Here is a 6,794-nt window from a genome sequence, read left to right on the forward strand (position 1 = left end):
TAAAACCAATAAACATAAAATGCAAAATATCCAATGTGTTTCTTCCACACAGGGTGGACTTCCTCAGGGATAAAAATCAGCAAATAATAACATTCATGCTGCATGTTATGACTTGCTGATTTTTATCCCTGAGAAAGTTCACCTTGTGTGGAAAAAAATGTGTTGGATATTTTGCATTTTATGTTTATTGGTTTTATTACCTTTTTTTATTATTGGTGGCTTATTATTGCCTAAATAAAAAAAAAAAATATTTTTTTACTGGTTCCTGACTCCATCTGCTGAGATTCCTTCTTTACAAAGGCCACCAATTCCAGCTAAAGAAGGAGAGTGGACTACCAGAGCCTATATCTTATATCTTGTGAGTGTAACCATTATCTACCTCATTAAGCATATTGTACAAAACATCATGTGCTGTTTAATTTCTGTTTTTTAGTTACCAAGTTGTATCCCATACTTGTGTATATAAACCTGTCTACTGTGGGCCACTGCTAGGGAAGACTTCTTGAGAAGCTACTCTGCATTGAGTTATGGTACTTTTTTTTTACCTCACTCAACACTTATTTGGTGTAAGGGTGCAGCTTTGATTTTTATTTCATTCCAGACAGACAGGAACAGTCAGACACACACAGATACAGGCAGGTACACAGAGGCACAAATAGGCACATATAGACAGGAGCACACATCCTTGCAAAAACATCCATACCGACACAGGCACACAAAGGCTTACTTACACTACAAAAAAAAAAAAGGATACTGGCTTTATTCCCTATTCATTTCTGTATTCCTTTCTTTCCTATTCCCTGTCATCAAGCAGGGGGTGGGAGGAATGTAGGTCAGTCATCCAGTGACTGTTTCAGGGCTGCTGGTCACACGCCTCCTGTAGGGAGGACAGGATACAGTCCACTGGCCCTGCTCTTTATGGTGCAGCTCACATGTCCCTTCTGGCCGGCTCCTATGTGCTCCCCCATGGCCAATCTTCTCAGGTTGTTTCAGCCTGGAATGGAAGCAGCAGAGTATTAGAGATACACAAGGAATAGCACAGAGTGTAATTTTTCATTTATTTCCACCACTGTCCCTCTTCTACTCCAAACTGACTCCTTTCTAAGGAAAGTGGACAGGAAAGGCATTTGAGACTGTGCAAAAATATTTGGAGCTATGTAGTCCCACATTCAGGACTATAGACGCTCCCCCTCCCAGTATTCACTAGCAACACACCTGACTCTAAGTACAGAATTCAGAGGTCTACTGCTATACATAAGCTATAAAAAGGAAATGTGCGCACTCCAGGATGAAAAAAGTTTCCAACTTTATTTAAAAAGTAGTTTAAAATGTGCTATGGCTTCTTTTCAGAAGGAATACAATATAGACTTGATGGAAACTTGGTTACCAGTACCTAAAATACAATCTGAAAATTATTGTAGGTGCTGCATACAGAAGTAATGCTAATGTAGGTGAACTGCTCAAAGTAAAGCAGTTTTGGTGATAGCTCCACTTTCATAAAGGCATATTAGGCTGTTCTTTATAAATAAAGATTGTATTTTGCTATTACTAACTATTACTTGCTATTACTAACTAATGTTAATTGTTGATATACTTTTTATTGACAAACTACTAGCTCAATGTTAAGAGAAGGTTAAACGCTAAACACTCAGTTTTAGTTAGTCAATGAAAAGTATGTCAACAATTAACTTTTTAGGAAAGGTTTTTCCAACTTGCCTATTCTTATGTCAATTCATGCAAATTTCATTTTTTGTGAACATCCATACACTGTCTCATTCACTTATAACCTCACTAGCAATCAAATTGGGCAGACCTTTGTTAATATCTGTTTGTTTTTACCTTTGACCAATAAAGCCTTAGCAGGTGAAAATGATCTAAGAAGGTGTTAAGTGTAGATACATGATTACATCTACTATAGATCTCATTATAATCAACAAAGGAAATGTAGTGGTCTTTTGCAACTTTAACAGACAATTATATAGCACAATAAGCATCAACATAAAAAGAACAACTAACAACTAGTTAGCTTAAAGGGACACTAAAGTCACCCAAACCACTTCATCTCATTGAAGTGGTCTGGGTACAGTGAACATGTCAGTTTAACTCTTCAATTGTAATTATTGTAGTTATTGATAAACTGCAATATTTGCCTTGTAAGGTTAACTCCACCTCTAGTGGATGTCTACCAGACAGTCACTAGAGGCACTTTCGGGTTGTTAGGCGACTTTTGGTCACCTGTCATGCTCTGCATGAAAACATCCAGCATCAGCTAAAACCCCATAGGGAAAGCATTGATGAAATGTCTAACTATGGGGTAGTCCTAATGCGAGTGTGGCTCTCGCCAACATGCGTCCCGACGTCGGGGGAGTAGAAGCAGAGGTGGATGCTGATCAAGCACCAAAGTCCCTCGGCGAAGGGTCAGGCTCCACCTCCTCTCCTTCCCTGACTTTGTATTCCTAGCACTATAGTTTACCTTTAAAGGGACACTGTAGGCACCGAGACCACTACAGCTCACTGAAGTGGTCTGGGTGCAATATCCCATGTCCCTTAACCCTACAGTAGTAATTATTGCAGTTTCTAGAGGAGGAGTTAACCCTTGCAGGATTAATTCCTCCTCTAGTGGCTGTCTACCATACATTGCTATGCATGAGGACCTCCAGCATCAGACTTTTCCCCATAGGAAAGTATTGAATAATGCTTTCCTATGGGGAAATCCTAATACGAGTGCGGCCATTGACGCACATGTGCATTAGGTCTCCCTCTGCCGGCTGGCGTCAGCGGGGGATGAGCATGGGCAGAGCCAAACCCAGCGTTGGTTTCAGGTAAGTGACTGAAGGGGTTTTAAGGGGCACGAGGGAGGAGGGAACTGTAGGATTCTACAGTTCCAGGAAAACAGGTTTGTTTTCCCGGCACTAAAGAATCCCTTTAATGTTTTAGTAATCAGGGGTAGGAAGCCTTCAGCACTCCAGGTGTTACTGACTACATCTCCCATGATACTCACAGCCATAATGATAGCAAAGCATCAGGGGAGATTTCGTCCATAAAATCAGTTTTAACCCTGTTTTAGTTGATTGTCCAGGATGGCAAAATCTAATCATAGGCAGAATACTGATTTAATATGGAATTAGAGGTAGGAGAATTTAATGATGAGTAATCAGCCAATAGGTTTTTTTCCCCTTTATAGCTGATAAACACCATGTACAACATTATCAGGAGTGCTATTAACTTGATACTGTACCACAACCAGCTTTCACAATCTATTTAATTGAAAAGATAATATATTATCTCACTGTACAGGAGGGAGTATAGTGGTGAGCAGTGATCCGCTTCTCAGTGGTCTTACGTGCTCCCAACTTGAGCCGTTACAATCCATAATGAATGCGGCGGCGAGGCTCATCTTCCTGTTCGCTCGCACCTCTCATGCCTCACCCTTCTGTCAGTCCCTACATTGGCTTTCTATAAAATATAGAGCTCAATTTAAAATTCTGGTTCTTGCTTTCAAATCTCTACATAATGCTGCTCCCACCTATCCCATCTGCTCCCATCTATCCTCCCTTATACACAAGTATGTCCCATCTAGGCCTTTACGATCTGCTGAAGACTTACGTCTATCTTCTGTCCGTACTTCCACCTCTGATGCTCGCCTTCAAGATTTCTCGAGGGCCGCACCGTTCCTGTGGAACTCGCTTCCCTCCTCCGTTAGATGCTCACCCAGTCTCCACTCCTTCAGAAAATCGTTGAAAACGCACTTCTTCATAAAAGCGTATCAATTAAACTGTTAATAGCTCCCAACTGATTCCTCTTCTGCAACTGTCACTAGTCTAATACTATCCTTACCTTTTTGTGTCATTTTACCCCACTCCCTCTAGCATGTAAGCTCTTTGAGCAGGGCCCTCAACCCTTCTGTTCCTGTGTGTCCAACTTGTCTGGTTACAACTACATGTCTGTTCGTCCACCCATTGTAAAGCGCTGCGGAATTTGACGGCGCTATATAAATACCATAAGAATAATAATAATAATGAGCCACAGCCAATTTCCTTCGAAGAATCTGAAATGTTAAATCATAATTCCTATAATTCCTTCTATACGGCATGTCTCTCACCTGTGAACATAAAAAATAATGTCTTGAGTTTCTCACATGCTCAAGTAACCAGAGTTGTGTGTTGTACTGCCCCGCTTATAGATACATAGAATTCTACTGCCACATGTGCTTGGCAGCCATTACTGCTAATTTTCATTATTATTACTTATAAAGCATCCAGCACTGGACAAATTATGCAGTGCTGTACAATAGGTGGACGTACAGAAATGTATTTGCAACAACACAAGCTGGACACACAGGAACATAGGGTGTTGAGGGCCCTGCTCAAACAAGCCTACATCCTGGAGGTATAGGGTAAAGTGCCACAAGAGCACCCGTAAGGGCAGGATTATTTCATGTATGTGAAGAAAGTAGGTTACTAGAATAGTTTGTTGCGAAGGGTTAGTTTATTGGATGAAACAGTTGTAGGAGAGAAAAACAGGGTGGATTACCAAGGTACAGGGAGGAAAAGCTGATAACTGTTTAATTGATTTCCTTTTCTAAAGAAGTAGGTTTTTAATGGTCTTTTGTAGGTGAGATTCTAATGCAGTGGTCCTTAAACTATGGCCCGCGGCCCAGATTCAGCCCTCCTGGGTCCTGAACCCGGCCTGAGTATTTAGGGTCACACAATGGGCCCTATATCTTCAGAAGCTGGGTCAGCACTGTGGCCGTGCCCCTTTAAAAAATTGCAGCCGCAAAGTAGTGCTGGGCGGAAGTGGTCACTTCCTCCCAGCTCCCTTCGAACGAGAGGTAAGAAAGACAGGCCCCAAGGATGGGAGAGCCATGCCGACTCCCATCAGCCATCGCCACCCTCCTGCAAAAAAAAGTAAGTAAAATTAGCTAAATATGTCAGTGTTTGTATGTATGTCTGTATGTGTATGTATGTTAGTATGTATGTATGTATGTATGTGTGTATGTATTTCAGTATGTATGAATGTCAGTATGTGTGTATGTATGACTGTCTGTGTGTGTGTATGTATGTCAGTGTGTGTGTGTCTGTCAGTATGTGTTTGTATGTATGTCTGTCTGTGTGTATGTATTTCAGTATGTCTGTGTGTGTGTGTGTATGTATGTATGTAATGTGTTTGTATGTATGTCTGTGTCTATCTGTATGTATGTCAGTATGTGTGTACGTATGTCTGTTTGTATGTATGTATTTCAGTATGTATGTATGTCTGTGTGTGTGTGTATGTATGTCAGTATGTGTATGTATGTGTTAGTATGTATATCTGTCTGTGTGTATGTATTTCAGCATGTATGTATGTATGTCTGTGTGTATGTATGTATGGGCCTGTCTGTGTATAGGTATGTCAGTATGTGTCTGTCTGTATGTATGTATGTTAGTGTATGTATGTCTGTCTGTGTGTATGTATTTCAGTATGTGTATGTATATGTATGTATGTATGTAATGTGTTTGTATGTATGTCTGTGTCTATCTGTATGTATGTATGTATGTATGTATGTCAGTATGTGTGTACGTATGTCTGTCTGTGTGTATGTATTTCAGTATGTATGTGTATGTATTTCCGTATGTATGTATGTCTGTGTGTGTATGTATGTCAGTATGTGTATGTATGTGTTAGTATGTATATCTGTCTGTGTGTATGTATTTCAGCATGTATGTATGTATGTCTGTGTGTATGTATGTATGGGCCTGTCTGTGTATAGGTATGTCAGTATGTGTCTGTCTGTATGTATGTATGTTAGTGTATGTATGTCTGTCTGTGTGTATGTATTTCAGTATGTGTATGTATATGTATGTATGTATGTAATGTGTTTGTATGTATGTCTGTGTCTATCTGTATGTATGTATGTATGTATGTCAGTATGTGTGTACGTATGTCTGTCTGTGTGTATGTATTTCAGTATGTATGTGTATGTATTTCCGTATGTATGTATGTCTGTGTGTGTATGTATGTCAGTATGTGTATGTATGTATGTATGTGTTAGTATGTATATCTGTCTGTGTGTATGTATTTCAGTATGTATGTATGTATGTGTGTATGTATGTATGTATGTGTCTGCCTGTGTGCATGTATGTCAGTATGTGTCTATCTGTCTTTATGTCAGTGTGTGTATGTATGTCTGTGTGTATGTATTTCAGTATGTACGTATGTCTGTGTGTATGTCAGTATATGTTTGTATGTATGTGTTTGTATGTATGTATTTCAGTATGTATGTATGTCAGTATATCTGTGTGTGTGTGTGTGTGTGTGTGTATGTATGTATGTATGTGTCTGTCTGTGTGTCTGTATGTATGTGTTTGTTTGTATGTATATGTATGTGTGTCAGTATGTGTATGCCTGTCTGTATGTATTTCAGTTTATATGTATGTGTATGAATGTCAGTATGTATGTGTGTATATGTCTCTCTGTCTATGTATGTCTGTCTGTCTATGTATGTATGTCAGTATTTATGTCTGTCAGTATATATGTATGTAGAATGGAGAATAGCCACAGATCGTTGGCAGAGCATAGGGGCCTGGATGGGACATACCTATGTATTAGTAAGGATAGGTAGGAGCAGCGTTGTGCAGAGATTTGTAAACAAGCATCTGAATTTTAAATACCAGTTGTTGCATATTACTGCACCCAGAATTCTCAGCAGGCAATTTAACTGCCCGCCCTAGCAAGTCCTGGTTGATGAGAGTTATGCAGGATTCCAAAGCAGATTTGTGAATCTAGTATATCAAATTTGTATATATACATTTTTC

The sequence above is a fragment of the Pelobates fuscus genome, chromosome 1 (assembly GCF_036172605.1).
Source record: "Pelobates fuscus isolate aPelFus1 chromosome 1, aPelFus1.pri, whole genome shotgun sequence".
Classification (NCBI taxonomy): Eukaryota; Metazoa; Chordata; class Amphibia; order Anura; family Pelobatidae; genus Pelobates; species Pelobates fuscus.